The 19,963-nt window shown below is 48.9% G+C and overlaps 1 long non-coding RNA gene across 2 annotated transcripts in view; it reads left to right on the forward strand.

The window, feature by feature from the left end:
• The window catches only part of LOC310894510, a 40,857-nt gene that overhangs the window by 16,600 nt on the left and 4,294 nt on the right, over positions 1–19,963 (forward strand). Inside the window, exons 2-4 of one of the 2 annotated variants that reach the window (XR_014579971.1) lie at positions 130–2,707; positions 3,099–3,374; positions 11,293–18,420. This is a non-coding gene — a long non-coding RNA (uncharacterized lncRNA). Of the gene's footprint in view, positions 1–129; positions 2,708–3,098; positions 3,375–11,292; positions 18,421–19,963 lie in introns of those variants that run through there. The other variant, XR_014579972.1, reaches the window with a different exon arrangement.

Here is a 19,963-nt window from a genome sequence, read left to right on the forward strand (position 1 = left end):
AGAGAAGGGAAAAATAAGTGTCACCAGTGGATCCAGACCAGCAGAACGTTCAGATAACTGTAATTTACAGAGACTTTGCCTGTTGTAAATACAGCTCAGACAATGAGGGGGGTCTATTTTCTGCTGCAGGCACGGGAGCATCTCTCTTTAATGTCAGCAGGAGCTGTCCACACCCGGAGAGGAGGACGTGGGTAAATGTGCCGTGCAGGCCGTGTTGATCGCTCACCTCTTCATGCTGGGGAGGGGGCATGGTATGGGGGCTCAAATTTTGCAAAGGTCTTTTGGTTGTAGTGGCAGCAAGCAGCAGTGCACACGCATGAGCTGGAGCCCTGATGAGCACCATGCTGCCCATTCCCTCTGCCACAGCTACCTTGCCCCAAAGGAGAGGGGATTGTGTGCCTAGTGGGTGGCATGAAGCTGAAGAAAAGATGCTTTAGCAGGACACCCAACGAGCAGGCTCGGGAGCTGAGACCCCCAGGGGGAGGCTTGATCCTACACACCTATTTATCCATAGGTGTTTGTGTGCACAGGGACTTTCAGTTTTCCCTGGAGATTAGTGACACTTGCCGGTTTCCCAAGCATGTAATATCGGCTTGACAACTGTGGCCAACTTCTGGTTCCACTTACTTTCCCCATTAGCCAGGAGGGGAAGTGCAGATCGTGTTTTTTGCCTGTGGATCTGAGGCAGGACAAAGGCAAACCAGAGACCTCCCTGGTTCCCGGTCGCTCTCAGTGTTCAGACCTGGGGGCTTCAGAGGAAACGCCACGTGAAGAACCCCCCCCCCCTCGGTGAGCTCTGCAGGGTGCACGTGAAGTGTAGGCAGTGCCTTCATTTCTGCACACACGTATGTGCTTGCATCAGCCCGCCTGCCCCCAGCACGTGGCTGTAATGTGGGAAGGGGGGTTCCCTGGACAGACCTCTACTCAATTGCCATTTTTATTTTCTGCTGACATCTCCACCTGAGTTGCAAAGGGTCTCATTTGTGGGAGGAGGCAGAGCCAGAATTTCCAAAGGCATCGATCAGGAAATCTCTGTGCCTATGGACGCGGCCCCAGGGCTTGTGCCAGCTGTGGCTGTGGTCACGGCTCTCTTTAGACCTTTTTTTTATGAGCCTTGAGACCACATGTGGGTTCCCAGGGAGCTGTGGCTGCAGCCAAGTGCGGCGTTTTGGCAGGACAATGACGGAGGCACAGCTGGGGTGGCAGCAGGGGGGAGCAGGCCAGCCCCATGGCCGTGTTCTTGTGCTGGGCTCTTTTTGGGGAAAGGATGGGTGCCTGCAGGTGGCCTGTGCCAGATGTGACAGAGGTGCAGGGGTAGGACAACCAGAGGAGACCCAGGGCACAACACAACGACCAGGAGAAATGGGGTCCGAAGCCCTCTTGCCATCGGGCAGGGATGTTAGGACCCAAGAAGAGATGAAGCCTTCTTGCACACTGTCTGCTCCAGGTCAAAACACACAAAACGAGACAAAAAAACCTGGCCAAACCCTCACCAGGTGCCAGCAGCATCCTGATATCAGCTGGGTCCTGTCCTCGCAGGCTCCCCAGCCGCCCTGCTCTCTCCTTCCTCCACGTCCTCCCCAGCCCCCTTCTTCACCGGGTTAATTTTATTTTTCCCTCCAGGGGTTTGCGAGCGCTCGCTGAAACGCGCAGGCCAGCTGCCTGCCGGTGGCAGCAGGAAAACAGGCAGACAAAGCAGATGGGCCCAGCAGGGGTGGAGGAGCGCTGTCTTCAGCGGGCCATAGGCATCACTAAAGAGTAAACAGCTCTCCGAAGGGAGCCGGGAGCTAACCCCAAACCCGTCCCCTCCGAAGTGCTCAATCACAGCACATTAACAAGAGCGCCTGGGCTGCTGGGGGAGAGTAAACAATGAGAGGCTGTGCTGGCGGGAGAGTGGGAAAAGCGCAGCCCCCTCCAGCTAATATTTATTGTAAAAAGGGTGTAAAAAGTGGCTTGTGGCTCAGCGTGCTGTCAGCGAGTCACGGTCTTTGTCACCGCTCGTCTCCTCTTGGGAAAGCCGTCCTTTTCCCTTCCCGGGCATCCGTGCACGATGCTGGATGTCCAGGGAGCCTTGGTGAGGCTGGGAGGATGAAACAAAGGCTGGAGGTGCCTCCCTGGATGCCTCCCATGGGTGGCTACAGTTTGATGGCTCCCCAAAACCAAGCAAAGATGGCACTGGGGGCTTGCATCTCCTCCAACACCGTGGCCACACTGCCATCCGAGAGAGCTGCTCCCGTCGGGGATGTGGGCAGTGTGTTCGGGGGCCCAGGGCTGTTGTTCGGGACCAGGAGGGGGTGATTCTTCTCCTGCCTGTGCCAGCGGGGTGTCCCTGGTTCGGTTTGAGCGGCTCCTGATTTATGCCTAGGAAGCGGAGCCCCCTCGCCGGGCGCTGCTCTTTCATCTGCGAGGCTGCAGCGAGGTTTGTTTGCAGAGCTCTTGGCACAGCCCCGGATTCCTTCTCCCCTTCCCCCCTTTCCTCCGGATCAGCTGCAGTTTTCCCTCTCCTTTGGCTACCCCTGCAAAACCGATTGACCTTGCTGGGCTGTGCCTGACACATGAACCATGCAAAAGCCTTTCTTCTCCCCGAGCCCTGTGCTCGCTGTGGAGCGTGGCCACCTGGAGCAGTGCAAATGGGAGGCCCCCAGCGATCTTGTGCTGCATTTCTGGGGGCTGCTTTGCCCGTAAGGCTGGGCATCCTTGAGACTGGGTGAGTGCGGGTGTCGTGGCCGAGTCTCCCTGGTGCTCTTTGCAAATAATGATGCCGTCACTAAAAATGATGATCAAAAAAAAAAAAAAAGGATTTCAAGCCAGAGTTTGCAAATGTCAGTCCCAGTGCTCCCTGCTCCCAGCGGGGTGTATCCGCACAGAAAGGGCAGAAGGACAATTTGTTCTCCTAGGGACCAAACACTCGGCAGAGCTTTGCAGGAAAAGCTAGCCAGGGGACCTGCAAAGAGCTGGTCTCACCTGTGGTGGCTTTGTGTTGTAGCCAAGGGCAAGAGTTGCCGATGCTCGACCCATTGGGCTGCACAAGACCTATTGAGAGCTGTGAATTTGCCATAAATACAGTCTGACTGGTGTTTCTTTCTATGTCTCTTGAGGGTCAAGAAGCGTGGGGGAAGAGATGAGTGCTCTGCTGCCTGGCTGAGGTCGCCTTTGCAGCCATTTCCATGGGCTCCTACCAATCCATTGAAGGCAAAGCACTCCTTTACCCAGTCCTGAGCACATGTTGGACCCTGGCCCTATAACCACATTTTGGAGCAGGTTCAACTTCGTTGTGTTCCTCATCTGCACTGCAAGAGAGAGGTTTGGGAGCAGCTTTCCTTGGCACCAGCTGGAAACCAAGCTGATTTTCAGCCCTGCCATCAACTGCTAAGGTAACCTTTTCCTGCCTGCCTTTTGTTTTAGAAGCTGGGGTTTGAGGCAGCTGAATGTATCAAGGTGTTTTCTTGCTCTTGTCTATGGCAGTGTGTTTCTTGTGCTAGCTAGTGTAACTGTGTTAGATGCCTTGGTGAAACCCGAGCACTACCCAACTCAGCCATCACATAGCAGATAAAATATCAACAGTAACCTGTAGCACATGCAAGGGTGGAGCTCAGAAAAAGTGCCCAAGTGACTGGGAATGTGTCAAAGGGTGAAAGCACCTCCAGCTCTGGGAGCAAGAAGGTCCCATTTCAACAAAACGGCAATAAATTGGCCAGAATAAGTATCTGGTAACGGTGCAGGCTGAGCATCCTTAGACTTGAAACATAAAGCACAAGGGTCCCATGGGGAGCCCAACCCCATCTGGTGGGTATCTGGCAAGGGGATCTCTCCTTGGCTGGGACGTGCCCCAAATGACCCATTCCCACGCTCGTGGATGGCAACAGAAGGCTTTCATGGGACTCGGGGAGAGCACTGATGTAACTTAACAATGGGATCCCCCCCCTTTTTCTGGAAAAGACGTCTTCAAATTGAATAAAATATAAAAGCATTTTCTTCACTTAGCCCTCCTACGATCGAATTCCTCTGGTGCTGCTGGTGGGCTCCTATTTTCCCTGGGCAATACATCAATTTGATTTTCTCCCTCAAAGGATTAGTCGCTGAAAGACAACACCGCTTTTTTCCCCCCAACTTTTCGGCTGCCTGCGGGTGCTAGGGGAATACCAGCGAAAGGAGCTGTGCTCTGCTTCTTTTTTGCTCATTTTTTTCTCATGCTTGCTTCCTCTCTGATCTTTCCTTTCTTTTTTTCCTCCCCCCAGATTTCCTCCTCCCCACCATCAGCTGTGCCTGCAGCAGCTGAGCGTGTCCCAGTGTCTGTCCTGGGCACTTGTCCGTCCCTGTCCCTCCCCTGCCAGGCTGATTTCTGCATCTTTTCATCAGTGTTGAATAAAATTACCGATAGTCCGGGCGTGTAGACCCTGCTGCAGGGCAGTTTTGCAGAGCTGTACACTTGGTGTAAGCGTAGAATAATTTGACATCTACAGCCGGCAGTGGCAGAGCCCTGACTCTGCTTCTGTGGGACTGATGGGGGTGGGCAGCTTTCCTCAAAGCCTGATAAATATTCAGCAGCCCTCCATCTCCCCCAGACGCAGCAACAATTCGCTCTGGTGGCTGAACACGAAGGTGGTGGGCTCCAAACGTGCCCCGATGCTTTTAGTGCACAGTGGCCATGCTGAAGGTGACTTCTGCACTGCTGGCCCCCGGCATGGGGGGTCGCACTAGTGCTGATCCCAGGAGAGGTGAAGAACTTGCAGAAGTGATTCGTGAGCAGGACTGCTCTGCCCTCCTGGGTGCTGCTCTGTGTAGGGTTTCAAACGGGGCAGTCCTGGGCAGGGAGATCCACATGGGGCAATGAAGTCCCTTGGAGGAGCTTATAGGGGCTTCGTATTTGGCCTTTCCGTAGTGATTTAGAAATGGCTGTCCCCGTCGTTGTGCTTCTTAATTTCACGAGATTGCGTGTTTTAGGGGTTTTGAATATTTTCAGTGCTCTGTTTCCTACGGCGAGTGAAAATGCTGCCTTCCCCTTGCCCTTCGGAGGGTCTCCCAGGAGATACCTGCCACAGCCCCTGTGTTTGGGAAGGAGTCTGCCTGCTTCCCTGGGGTATTTTGGCCTGAAACTCCGTGAGGCAGCTCCAGGTTGGAAAACACGAGGAGCACGCTGTGCTCCTGGCTGCCCAGGAGTGATCCATCAGCCTGATACGGGCCTGATGTCACGTTAAGGACGAGAGCTTTGCAGCCAGCTCGTAGGGATGCTGTGAAGTTTCCTCAGTTAGAGACCTCAGAATGCTTCAGGGTCCTTGGGAGAAGGGCTCTGTCGGCAGCACATCCCACACCTCAGTGCTGTTCTCCAGAGCTGTTTGCCAGTAAGTTGCCAGGATTTGAAATTCAGGTGGGTCGCAGGATGAAAAAAATATCCTTCCCCACATTTCTCTGACCTCTGAGGTAGTTTATTTGTTAAAGGCATTACCGCTCCCCGTGGGAATGGTGTCTTCCTCTGTTTTATGCTCTGAGGATGTGGCTCTTTTCATGTTTATCTTTGATTCGAGCATTGTAAAGAGCAATCCCTCGCACTTATGCACTTCATTGTATTCTGGCCATGAGAGATTCTCCCCCACTGTTTGTAGCTCTCTTTTCAGTGCAGCTAGTAAAATATTTGAACAGAAAAAAAAAAAAAAAAAAGGAAAAAGAGACACTAAACAGCCTCCAGCATTTAGAGGATAAAATGAGATGTAAGGCGAGGATGGCTGCGGTTAATGCATGGGGCTGGGAGGCCTCAGATGGACCACGGCCTCTCTTAGCTTCTCTTCTGTGACTTTGTCAAAGTTATTTGACCTCCTCCTGCTACAGCTCTGAGGTCTTTAACACGCACCACATTTTCTGCCTGGAAATCCCCTGCAAAAGCAAAGCCACAGCCAGAGTTGCATGGTTTGGGGTGGGGGGAGCTGATGCTAAGTTAGCTCAACTCATGGCAGATGAAGTTTGGGTGGAAGAGCTCAGGCAACGCTGTGCTGAGCTGGTGGGGTGTGAGGGGCGGTGTGCAAGCAGACGCAGTCCCCGAGGCCAAAAGAGTCAGGATTTTCCCTGACTCCAGCATTTTTCCCAAGCAAAGACTTGGGAAGCAGTCAGGCTACAGGCAGAAAGAAGATCTGGAGCACGAGCAGGACACGGACACGTTTACTGGAGCTGGTTGCAATGTGGTTGCATGTCAGCATGGAAGCTGATTTGCACGGGGTGGTTGCAAGCCAACGGCTCATCCGCTGAGGAGTAAATTAAATTTCAACGGGCTACAGCAGGCAAGCTGGTGTCAAAAGGATCCTAAGGCTGATTTCTTCTTTTGGAAGCCTGCTGAGAATTCAAAACGGAGCCAAGCTGGCATGAAGGGGTATCACAGGGTTAAAAGCATAGAAAATCAGGAACTGACTGCAGTGGTGGGAAAGGGTTGGTTGAGGAGAGACCTCCAGTGGGCAAGGGTCCGTTGCAGTCCAGGTAATTCCCAAATAAGCTCTCATGATGCAGAGGGTTTTCTTCTGGGGCATAATGGCACACTTGAGGACAGAGCACAAAGTGAATATTTGACATAAATAAGCCGATGTTCCTACGTGGGAGAGGGGCAGAGGGAGCCTGTGAATTAATGATCAGCTTTTAATTTGTCCTTTCATTGGAATCAATGAAAATGTCAGGATGATTGAGGTTTATGCGCTCATGGGAGAGATGTGAGCCCAAGAGGAAGAGATCAGGGTTATTTTTTAATATGTATTTTTTTCACTGAAGAAGATGCTTCCCTTCATCTCTAATAACAGAAAAGGGATGGGAGAAAGAGAAAGGGAAGCCTGAGATGTACCACTTTGTGGAGCTGGTCTGGGGATGGTGATCCCTGAGAGTGGCTGCAGTCACCTGGAGTCAAACTATCTGTCCTGTGCTGCTGGATTTGCTGTGGGTGAATTTCTCAGGAAGCCTATGCAGTGTTCAGGTCTCAGCAGAGTCCTCAAACCTACCGTCTTCAAGATATTGGCTGCTGGCTGCCCTTGGGCATGGGATTCAACTGAAATGGCGCTGGCAGGTGCAGTGTTCCCGGCTGCAGTGTGTCCTGTTTTTTCAGCCCAGTGCCGGATTTGCCCTGGGAGGTGCTGGGTGCTTTTTGGGATGGTGGGAGAACAAGGACAGACTCATCTTTCTGAAGACCTTGGTTTGAAAGGGGTGCATCCTGCTGATGGATGTGAAAAGCTGGCGTTAGTGTGCCAATTGCAACAACTCTAACCAGCAAGCCAAGTGTTCAGGTCAAGGGTTTAGGATGGACCAGGGGTGGAAATGTTGGCCTGAGGCTGAGGGCCCTTTTGCATGTCACCTCTGTCTTGGTGGAGTTTTCAGGCAGCCCCATGGCAATGGGAATGTGTTTGCAAAGCGCCAGGCAGGCCGCGGCCTAGTTAAATATTCATGGTGACAAAACGCCACGAGCACAGGGGAGCTTTCAGCGACTGCTTCACCCCGGATCACAGACACCTGCTTGCTCCGGGAGGGCTCCCACAGTGGGTTTCCATCCTTCCTCCACACTCACCTGCTCACCTTGGTCAGCACCTTGCTCAGCACCAAGAACAGGGCAAGGATGAGCTGGGCGTTGTGTCTCAGAGCATCAGTGCATCAGTCCCCATTTTTTTAATCATTATTATTATTATTATTATTTTGATAGAGCAGCCCATGCCCTCCTCAGTGGACTCAGGAGCTGAGGCCTTCTCCAGGTGGGTCAGCTGCCAGACCTCTAGCTCCTCTCTTGCTCCTGAACGTTGGCTTGGGCTGGGTTTTTGTTGCAGAAATGTTGTCATTCCCAGCACTTCCAGACATGAGCAACACCACCGTGCTGCTGCCAGCAAACACAGCCCTCGACAGGAGCCTTTGTGACAATATCAGCTCCGTTTTTTCCAGCCTCCTCAGGAACTGACCTCACCGTTGCCTAATTTAGAGCTGGTTATGCTGAGCGTGGGGAACGTGTGTGCTCAGCACCCGTGGTTACAAAGCTAGCTGGCTGCTCAGTCCTCTGGTAGGAGACCTTTGGGCACCCTGCCCTGAACCAACACCACGTCTCGGGGACCGCTGAGCTTCCCTGGTGGCCTCAGCAGGGACAGGATTTAGCCGAAATGAAGGTCAGCTCTTACACCTACCTGGAAATAGATTGGAAGGAATGAGAGCCGGGGTCCTGGCTTCCAGCTACCTTTCTTTTCTCTTTTGAGACGAATATGCTTCTCTCGTGGAAGGCAGAAAACTGGATTTTCAATCGACCCACAATCCAGCCTAACGCCCATCCTGTGACCATACTGCTACTTACTGCTTCAGGGAAGACACTAAAAATGCTACTGTTATGGAAGAATTTACTCAGAGAGAAACGTTCCTACAAAATCTTTGTTTTGTCATCTTCATCTTCCCCCATCCGTCCCACCAAGGGGTTTTACATCCCTGCTGAACTGATGGGGCTTTTTTAACTCCTTGTTTTATTACTCTTGCTGTTCTTGTTATCGAAATTTCCAACCCTCTCTTAAACGTGTGGCTTGTAGAGACGTGCAGTGAACTGAGCTCATTCAGGTGTGTGCACTCACCTGAGCAGTGAACTGCATGGATTGATTGTGCTTTATGTCAAACCCAGGGCCCCAGAAATACTTCAGTGAAATAATTTTTACTGGCTTTAGTTTCCCAGCTGATTATTTATCCATCTTCACCAGAAAGTTGTCTCAGTGAAATAAGAACTCGCCCACATTCAGGATAAACTCACGGTTCTATTTTTTTTTTTTTTTTTTAGGTTTGGAAAATGTCGGGCTGTCTCTGGTGGTGGATGTGTGTGTGTTTTATTTTCTGTGTGTGGCATCCCTGCATATGGCTTAGATTGCTTCAGAAGCTGTAATAGCAAAACAAGCTTTTCTTTATTCAAAAATGGAAATGGAATGATCAAACTGCTCAGACAAGAGCTATGTGTAATGCTTTATTTTTTATTTTTTTTCCAGTAATTTTGTAGTTATCAATAACAGTAACTATCATTACCATGACTCTTCATGCTCTTGCTTTCTTCATCGCTCCTGAGTCTTTCTATATTTGCAAAACATTATGATAGCCCATTCCTGTTTGTTTTCTGCCCGATGAGGATGTTGTAAATTCTGCTGCAATCTGCCTGGAGGCTATGGTAAGCCAAAGAAAGACAGTGGTTTGTGCAGTGCAGAAATCCACACCCCTGCACAGGGGTGGTGCTGGGGATGCTGCAGCAGTGAGGCACCAAGTTGGCCCTTACCCTGCCTCTGCGGAGATGTGCTGCTGGGGAGCATCCTTATGTCCTTGGGGTGAACATCTCTGGCCACAGGGATGCTCTGAATTTTGGGCTACGGATGCTGGGACTTGCAAATACACCATAGTGCAATTGGCCAGGGGGAGCAGGGGGAACCTGAGACCTAAGGGTTGGTATTGGAGAGCAGATTTGGTGGAAATCCTACAGGAAAGAAGGCTGTTGGTAAAGAAGGGGACCTGTATAAACCCGTGTCCCTTTGTGAATTTAGGGTGGAAAGGACTTTAGGCAACTGATTTTGTTGCTATTACACAAATATGTGAGTTGAGAAAGAAGGAAAAAAAAAAGAGGAATCTAAAGTTTTCAGATTCTGTATTCTTGGATGGGGCTTTGCTGAGCTTTCTATGTATTTTTCCCCCCTGAATTTGGCACAGTTAGTGCGACAGAAGCTAAGATGATACATATGTTTTATAACAGTAATGCACATAGTGAGTTTAAAAGCAGTTTATCAATGTCTCTCCTCCTTTCTCTCTTTCTCTGTGTTTTCTGTTGTTCTTCATATAAGCTCTGCAGATTAAGCTGAGGAGCTGGATGTCATTTTGTTGAGGGAACAGCAATGACACGCTGTTTGGACAGGGCTGACATTCTTGCATTTCTGGTGTCCAGGAGAAAATGACAGCCAGATAGTTTCTTTTCTGCACATCACTTCTCAAACCCCGGCTGTGCGCATAAGAGCATTCATTTAGAAGAAAATTCACTTTCAGAGGGGAATTACCACTGCTCAGTCTAATTAGGAGGAGCAGAATGCCTAGCACAGTGCATGGCACATTTGGTTGTAATGGAGACCCTGAGAAGAGAAATAGCTTCATCTTCCCTAAAGGTGTTGGCCACTGTCGACTGGATGCATCATAGGGCACAACAACTATGAGCATTCAAATATTTAGCATCCAGTACCTAAAAGGTTCGTATTACCCTCTATTTCTGTACTGGACAAGGTCCATGCAGCCCACAGTTTTATGTATCAAAGGAAAGTCCAGCACTGCAGAGGTGGGAAGGCTGTTCCATGTACATGTCTTGCTTTAAAGACATCTTAAAAGCAAATATTGTCCCAGTGAATACAACATCTGTCCATGAGGCATAAACCTGGTTGTGGACCACCCTGGCACGGCATATCAGCAAGCTCTGGGATGGGTTTAAGAAGAAAACAACACTGTTTTAGGTTGTTGGCTGTTGCTTGCTTGCTGTTGTTCTTCTGACTTCCATGAAGCTAAGCTGAATTGCATCTACTGAAACCAAATCCATCTAATTTTTTCCCCTCGCCTCTGATGTTCAGGCTTGATGTATCACGTCTGGAAGCAAACAGTTAGAATAAGATGCATTTGCTGGATTGTGTCTTTTCATTATCCAGACAGAAGGAAAAGGCAGTTGACAAAGTTTCAGCAGACGGTGCATAGTTGTTGTTTATGTTAAACAAAACGAGAATGTGCAGCATTCGGGTGTATAAACAGCATGACAGCAATAAGCATAAAACATAAGATTGGAAGCAGATTTTACTTTCAGGCCTTGGGGAACAGATGGATCTGAGATCATTGTGCATTTGTGTACAACTCCAAGACCTATAGAAACTCATTTATTCCCCATGTCGATGTGTTTTACAGGAGTGAAATGCGGCACGGCTGCAAATGGATGCAGCTCCATTGAACATAATGGGCTGGACCCAAGCACCTAGATCTGTCTCTTAAACCGCCCCAGCTACACTAAGAGGATGGAGAGCTGCTTTAGCCTTGCTGCCAGTGATTGCCTTGTCACCTTAATGTTCAGGTGGCATAAAGATGAGGCAGCCCCTATTTGCATCTGCTCTGTGCTCAGGCTGGAGGGAGGAGGACAGGAGTGGAGTTACAGCCAGTGCAGGAAACATGCACAGAAGCTGGTTTCCTCCCCATATATAAGATGCATGATGTATATATATATATATATGTATACATAAACATATATATTGCTATATGAAGGCTTACATTTTTCTCGATTGCTCTTTTCTTACCCCTTTGCAGACCTTGCGCAAAGCTGAGCCCAGCTGGAAGTGGAGATGAGGCCCAGATGATGGAGCTGCAACTGTGTGTACCTGCGTGCCCCAGGCCTGATGCTGTAGGATGGAGGAGAAGCCAGGCCCGCTCTCCATACAATGGTAGACACAAAGCCATCGCCTCTCGGTTTCGGTGGGCCAACTGGATCAGTTGAAAGGCTGCCCTGATTTGGTACTTGCAGAGGCAGGACCACACCGGCTGCCCATTGTGTACGGCCCTGATTCCCCGGCAGATCTGCGTCATTGAAGTCAAGGACATAATGAGGGTTTTCAGTCCCAAGCAGAGACTATCCAAGCAGGTGGGAAAGTGACGGGCCAGCGTCCAGCCTTCAGAGCACAGACCAAAGGGAAGCTGTTTTAAATAGCAACAATGGCCTTAATCCCCCGGCAGGATGGAGAGATGCAGACTGGTAAGGGAAGAAAGGGCAGAAAATAGCAAGCACAGAAAGTGTGTATGTGTGAGAATCCCTTTCAGGATGCATTAATGGGATGCAGTGAATAGGAAGAAGAGACCCCAGAGTGTGTTTTAAACAGATTCCTGGTATAATATGAACCACTGTAAATGAAGTGCTGCACAAAAGAAATAATAAAAATATATCACTGTAGTCAGTCTCGCTGGCTGTGTCAGTGTTTAACCACGTCAGAGCTCATCATTAACTAAGAGGCAGAATAAGACGAGCAAACAAGCGGGCAGCTGGGAGGAAGAACATAAGGACCACGTTGGGGCCCCAGCGAGGTTCCTCCCATGGCAGCTCCAAGAAATAAGGGTACAGGCAGGAGAGAAAGCCCACCTGCCGGGCACGGCTTGGCAGGGACACCTCCGGCGTTGGTGTGAGGATGCGCTCACCTCCTCCGTCGCCAGCTCTCCTGCAACAATTCGTCTGCAGCAGCCGCCTGCCTCCGAGCAAGGAGTTTTAATAAACGATCGTCATGTGCAAGCCATGCATGTATGTGAGAGAGGATGGGGACGTGTATTTTTAAACGCGAAAACTCCCACCAGCCACAGGCTGAACACGGGCTGCATGATCTTCAAGGGAAAGAGGAAAAAGGCGTGCTGGTTTTCTCTAGAATTGGATCATTTGCTGCAAATTGGGTGGTTGATCCAATAAGAGTTACGGAAAATGTGGTCCGCAGTGGGGAGTAAGTTCAGGTGGTGTGAATTTTAGGATGGGCCGTTAGAGGTCCCATCCCAGGAGAGGTTCTCAGTGCTTTCTGGAGGTCAAGCCAGTGTCTCAGCATCAATAACCAGTCATCAATGTGCATCCAAGCTAAGATCTCTTTTTTCTTCTTTTATTTATTTATTTATTTATTTATTTACCATAGAAGAAAACACTTTTGTGATCCTTACGCTGAAGACCATGGTCTGCTTGCACAGAAGTCAGTGGAGGTACATGACAGCAGCCATGAGCTGGCCCCCAGGGCTGGGCTTTGGTACCCTACAGCCTCCTTTGGCTCAACAATGTTGATGTAAGGGCATCTTGTGCTGTATTTGGTGCTCTCAGTCTCTGACTCTTTGAGGCAGTTGGGAAATAGGAGGGGTCCTACAGCGTCTCCAGTGACCCTTTGGGATGGAGGATGGTGACCGAGGGAGGAAGGTTATGGGAAAGAGCAGGGAGATCATAAAGGACACAAGTAAAGACTTTACGAAAACACTCTGTAAGTTTAACTTAAATACCTCTGGCCTCTCTTGGCCTCTGGGGCCTTATTATTGCTGCGGGGGTGTGCTTGTGCATGACAAGGGACTTGAAAAATGAGCAATGGAAAAAGCCTCAGCCTGACCCGCCATTCCCCAGCATCCCTGTATGAGTTCCTCGCCATCCCCTACAATTCTGCACAACTCTCCCAAATACCTGCACCCCTCGGCCAGGGCAGAGCCCCAGGCTGGTGAGTAAGGCTTGAGCTCAGCTACTGGAAGCTGCTGGGCTACGTCTGAATGTGTACTGGAGCTGTGTTTCACCCCAGAGCCCACTCCCCAAAGCCAGCCAAAGGAAAAGGGAAGGACAAAATTTGGTCCTGCCTCATTTCTGCCGAGGAGGCATTTCACGGCAAACGCAAACACAGAAGTCGCTTTGACTCCTGCGTGGATACACTCTGGAATCCAAAGGATGTTTGAGGACAAATTTTCAGAGGTTGGCACGTACGTACTGACTGTAAAATTACTTCACAGAGCCTGGCTGTGCATGCTAAATCCACATTTGCCTGCGCAAACAAGGTGCTTATGCATGCAATTAGACGTTTTGCAGGCACAAAGGCGCAGGCAAGTTCAGCCCTGGCTTTCTCCATCTTTCTGACTGTACTTAGTGGTACTTTTCCCCAGCCAGGAATGCTTCCCAGGGACCAGTGTTTGCAAGGCAGAGCTCACGCCATGGCCCCAGAAGGAAAGGCTTTAAGCTCAAAGCTTAGCTTCAGACAGACCGTTTTAATTGGGAAGGTTCCCAAAGCAATGAATAATCAGCCCTGAGTTTTAAATTACCTCAGAGGAACGTCTCCTCGGCACGCAGTGGGAAGGTGCCTGCCGCACGAGCTCTCGCTCCCCTTTTGATGCTGAAGATTTGGCTCCCGATGGTAGCAGGTAAAAGCTCAGGGTGGCTGCTAGAAAATGTTCAAAACCACCCTGATTTCTGCCTCAGGCTGTGAAATGATGCTCGGACCTGCGGGCAGCTTCAAGCTGTGCCAATGCTTCCGACTCCTCTGACTTTGGTCTGTATTACCAGCTGATGGCTTGAGTTCAGCAACTTCACGGTGCTTTGGGAGCACTGAGCTTGGGCTGCCTTCATCCAGACTTCGTGGATGGGGCTCAGGGTCCTCGCTCTTCCCCAGAGAGAGCCCTCCAGAGCAGGGCTTGGCTGCTGGAGAGCGGGGCTGAGGAGTGGGCCGGTGCTGGGTGGACCTGGACTGGAGGGTGGGCTCAGGGTGGAGATGGGCCAGATGTGTGCTGGTGGGCCACCAGGGGATGGTGAGTGTTGTATCAGCGCTGGGCACTGCAGAATACCCTCCTCGCTCCAGCAGGTGAGAACAGGCTGTGTTTTCTGTGTATGGGGAATCGTGGTGCAAAAACAGCTGGTCGTATACCTCAGTGTTTAGAGGCAGAGGGAAACCGTGCCACTCTTGGGGAGATAATAAAGGCCTAAACATCCACAGGCTTTGAAAATAATTGTCTGAGTAAAGTATGCTCCTAATCCTGCCTCTCCCGCGACGCTCCTGCCTCCCTGATGATCTTTGTCTCTTGCTCAGCTATCCGAGAAAACTCATGTTAGTTAATAACAGCAGCTTGGGGATAGAGATTACAACCAGGGCAACGTAAATAAGACATTTGTTTTCAACAAATGGGATAGAGTGTCTGATCTGCCACGCTCGCATTTGGCATCCTCGGAAATTTAAGGCCTGATATTCGGTGTCCGGCGCATCCATAACAATGTGGATTCATCACAGCCCTAATTATAGTGCTCGGATAGCTCACATGGGGTAGTGTGAGGCTTCGTTATAGGCAATATTTATAAACAGGCCAGCAATCTTCCTGGGGAAAGGGCTCTTAAGGAGAGATGTGTTATGGTGATTGCTCTGTGAGGCATCACGGGGAGCTTGGCTGCATGAGCCTGTTCCCCCTCCACGCAGGGTCTGGTCCCCCCATCCCACTCCATGCATGCATGCTTGGGTACACAAACCTATTTGCTGCACTTTCTGGCTCCTTTTGGGGGAAGGGGGATGTCTGAAAATAGCAATTTCCCAGCTTGGTGGAGGGCATGTGACAAGCGTGCCGTTGTGTCTCAATGGGCCACTGCGGCGTTCAGCTGCAATCATGTGGCTTCATCACCTGACTGTATAAATGAGTTTCCCTTGACAAGATTCGATCCCTTCGGGCCCCTTGACTAATTACCTGCTATTGTGAGAGGGCCTTCTCGTTGGGAAAAGCTGCTCTTGTCCCCCAGCAAGAGCAAAATAGAGAAATAAACATAAAAGCCTGGAGATCAGAGGGCGCTCATTTACTCTCCATATTTAGTGCCACATGAAGGGCCGTTAATTATGTTCCTCTTTCATGACAAATGTCTCTTTTGCAAACATTTTTGCTTATTTGTTCTCTTTTTCAAACAAAGGTACCTGCATTTTTGTCTCCGTAATCACCCCTGCTGCACGCAGCAGCTTTGCAAGAAGGAGTTGGCAAGGAACCATGTCCCCCAGAGCTGCACTGCTTGGGTTTGGGTTTCTGGGTGCCCTGCAAAACGTAGGGCAGAGCCCCCTGCCCCTTGTGGATCCTCTGGATCAGAGCTGCAAGCTGCTACGAGCACAGAGGAGCTGCCTGGCACATGCCCTGTGCCTGTCCCTGCGTGGAGGCAGCGGATGGTTGGAGCGGGTTTCAGTGCCTGCCCCTATCTGTGCACTCTGAGGGCATCATTTTCCACTTCCATGGGTGGTGAAGATGTACAAAAAGCATTGGAGAAAGTAACCGGGTTGCCCAGGCAGAGCTGGCGTCTCTTTAGAAGGAGAAGCCTTCAAGGCTAGGATGCACGTGGAGCCCTTTACTTGGTTGTGCCAGGCTTGCACCACTCATTTCTGGCTGTGTGAGTCTGGAAACTGAAGGTGGCAGAGCTCTTTGGTCCCGATGAGTGGTGCAGAGGGCACTGAGAGTCCAGTGCTTTCCCTTTTCCACAGCTACCTATAACAGGCCAGGATCAGCCCCTCTCCTTTTTTATTTTTATTTTTTTTTATTGTTTATTTTTTTGAATATGCAGAAAACAGACCCAAATTGTCCTAAATTAGCCTCCATCCTGACATGCTGTCTCACACCTCTCTAGCATCAAGCTCTTTTTTAGGTAGTGCTAGAAATCACAAAAAGGCAAAGAGGGGACCTGTACCTTTTCTTAGAGCATCACAGGGCCATGGCTCGCAGCTTGGCTGGTGTCAGTCACCCCGTACCAGTCTGCTCCTGCCCTTCTTAGGGAAAAGAGGCCTCTTTGTTATTTCCTAGTACGGAAACACTATTTATAACCGATAGTCCTATAAGAAAATGATCAGGAGCAATTCAAAGACTCAGGAGCAGGTCATTTTCTATTCTTACTTTTTTGCTGCTTTAAGTTCCACCTAGGATAATGAAGCTGCCATATGTTTAGGCAGCAAAGATGAAACCCAGCTGAAATGGGGCCTTAATAACGCGCAGTGGGGCATTGATCCAAGGCTTCAGTCCTGCCTTGCTTTGTGCAGTGAAAACCCAGGAGAAAGATGCATCTTCAGGGGTTCTCTTTGAAGGCACACTGTGGATTTACACTTTAAAATTGCAGCTTCTTCTCCACTTTTGTTATGATTTGATCTAAGTGGGAATCTTCCAAAGAAATTTCCACTCTGAAAACACCCGTCTTTCAAAAGCGAGCTCTTCCCAGAACAGACACCCATCAGTGCAACTTCGGGAGGGTGAGTTTCTCAAGGTAAGGATGCTAGAAAATTAGAAAGGGATACGTGGGTACTGACTCCTGTCAACTAAGCAATATTATGTGTAAGATACTTGGCTTGGATGTGCAAGGATCGTTTTCAAGACCCTGCTCTGGGCTGTGAGGTGTCATGAAGGTCTTTTCCAACCTAGAGGACTCTATGAGCCTGGCACGCTAACATCTATTCTTTTTTTCAGTAGTTTGATGAAGCAGAGCAAGTCAGACAGCATTTCTTTGGTCTTTCTGCCTTTTAAACAACCCTCTGCCCCGTTGTTCAATGTAGTTCTTTCCCAAGCTGAATTTTTGCAGCTCTTCTTCCTTATGCACAGCAAGCTCGTGTCGCCCCACTCTGGGAGAATTGTCCACCACAGATACTACTTTACATCTTAGTAAAATCAGTTTATAGCTGGCCTTGAGTGTTAGTGTCCAACTTAGCAATGCACACCTGGTCGGAGCTGTAGGGAAGGCTTTCAGCAAAGTGTGCACCTCGTTGTTCCTCACGACGGGGACCTTCCCTGCCCTTCATTTCTCTCACCCCTGCATCTGGGGTGAATTGTACCAGCATCTCCCTCTTGGTGCCTTCTTTACTGACTTCAATGTCTCTTTCTGTGTAAGTTTAATTTCTTGCTGCCCAAATTAATTTCCCCACTTGTAATTTTTTTTTTTCTACTGACTTTAATGAAGCTCTCCCAAGACTCCTAATCCTGATGACCTTTCTAAGAAGAAGTACAAGTCAGCTTGTTTCCCCAGGCAGTTTTTCCTAATTTCTTACAGCTCTGTTGACAACACTTTCCCACCTCCATCTAATTTCCTTTGGATATGATGACTCCTCTCCTAGCTCTAAAGAGAGTAATCAATATCAGAAGGAAAACCAGCCCGTTTAGCTGCTTGCTGGGGAAGCAGTTTGTCCTGTTTAAGAAAACTCTGGAGAGAGTCTGTTAGACACAAACCAGAGGCATAAACTGCCTCTCACAAGCTGACAGCTCACATTTACTGTTTTCTTCATGCTGATGCTTCCAAAGTCTGCGTCAGCCACTAGCATCCCCATTGGGGTTGCTTCTCACCTGACTGCTGAGATTTCTGTTGAGTGCCGTAATATCTAAAGTTGGTTGTGTTTTTCTTCTTCCCACTGTGATGTAATTATAATTTTTGCAGCCAGAGAAAGCTGAAGGCATTTGGAGATGAGCAACTGAGACATTCTTGAAGCTTCAGAGAGATTCTCCTGTTGAAATCAGCTTTAAAGAGCCAGCAAAAAGACTTCCCCAAAGCGACCCAGGACGTCTGCAGCAGAGTGAGAACTGAACTCTGGTCTCCTGAGTCCCAAGCTAGAGCCCTAAACAGAGGATTTTCTGTGTCTCTTCTGTAGCAATGGGAGAGAGGAGAGGAACGGATTTCCAAGAACAAACCCTCACTTCTTCAAACCTCTTCAAAGGCCATGGAGATAAGTCCTTCTTGTACTATAAATGTGCAACAGGAGCAATATAAGCAGGAGAAAAATAGCAGTAACCTTCAGCTCAGATTCGCCTGCAATCAGAACATCCCGTTTTTGTTTCTATTTTTTTTTTTAAATGCTCTTTCTTTTTCCAGTTCCACACTGAGGGCACTTAAAGAACAACAAAGACACAAGACTATTCATGTGGTTTGGATTTCTGGCACCGCTGAATGTACTGCAGGTGAGAAGCATCTCTGTATTCAGCTGGCTCGCTGACTCTGTCATAGCCCTGGTAGAACACCATTAAAAATAGTTATTTCTTATGACATATTCCTGTGCACTGGAGATTCCTGTGTATGTTAATTTGCTTTGAGGATTGCATCATCCCAAAGGAAGTGTAGCCAGAGAGATTTAAAACAAAAGAGGTCTGTCTCCAGGCTGAGCTGTGATACTTGGCAGTGATGCTACTCTCCGCTGAGTCCAAAGTGCTGTTTTAACATACTGCTCCCCTCCCCATAATGTCATGCAGGAAGGATGGCATTTCTTATCTCCCAATCCGTAAATATTCTAGATGAGGTATTTAAGCTGCCGATGTCCTTCGATGAGGTTATTAGTCCATGTGGGACCTTGTACTGTGAGCATTACCAGGATTTCAGGGGGATTTTCAGGAAGCAAAACGTTGAAATAGGACCACTCTTTACTGGAGCAAAGCCATGGAAAACTACTGATAACTTGGTTATAGGATAGGCATATTTATTCTTATTACTGACCCAATATTTTATTGGTTACTGTCTGAAGCTAAGGGGTGAATTGAGAGGGTGGGATGCCCAGGATGGGGGGAAGGATTTAGTTGCCCACTTCCAAGTTTCACACAATGGAAACAATGCTAAGATGCCTATTTTCTTCCCCCAAAGTTGACATATGTCCCTTGCTACTTGGAGGGGACACCTTTTGTATTGTTCAGGACAATTTTTGGATAAACACCACTGAAAAGTTCCTACCTGTTGTTGGATGTCCTGGGAGAGTTGTGCTGACAATATGGTGTGCTGGTACTTCATCAATTATTTTTCTTTTTTTTACAAAATAATTGAGGAAATGAAGCATTGGTTTAAAAATTAACTTGGATTTTAAAGTTTCCCTTATTGACAAATCTACCATAAAGTCACAGAGTTTTGTGGTGAAACCTAATAGAAACTGGGTGAAGAAAGAAGAAATTCTGCTTAATAAATGTGACCCTGTTTTAGGACTGCGACATAGAAAGTGTTTGTTATGATACATTCCTGATATTAATGCTCACATGGTGGGACTATGTGTATGAATATAGATGGGAAAAATGCTCCTGGGGTTTGTGTGGCACAGCCTTCCCCCTCTGGCTCTCTCCTTTGGAAGAAAGGGAACTTGCCCTGAAAAATGGAGGACAGGGTGTCCTGTGAAAGGCTAACCTCTCGTGTTCCCTGGTGTGTCCATGCTTGCTGTCTTAGCTTGGGTAAAGTTGTCAAAAAGCAATTCCTAAGCAGTCTCTGATGATATGTTAAGGCTACTGTAATCACATTACACCTTCCTTCCACCCTACAAAGCAGTTATTAATTAAACTGGAAAACAATTCTGTTTGGTACTTAAATGTTGTGCATGGCTTATTCTCATAGTTCGTTATCCATTCCTACAGAGATCAAAAGCGTGGCTCTGGCTCTGAGGAATATATCAGTGAGAAGTGTAATCTTCTTGTTGCACTGATCTGCCAACTACCTGTAGGCAGAAGTACATCTGCGCACTCGATCAGCTGG

Source organism: Anser anser (genome assembly GCF_964211835.1).
Source record: "Anser anser genome assembly, chromosome: 2".
In the NCBI taxonomy this organism is placed as follows: domain Eukaryota; kingdom Metazoa; phylum Chordata; class Aves; order Anseriformes; family Anatidae; genus Anser; species Anser anser.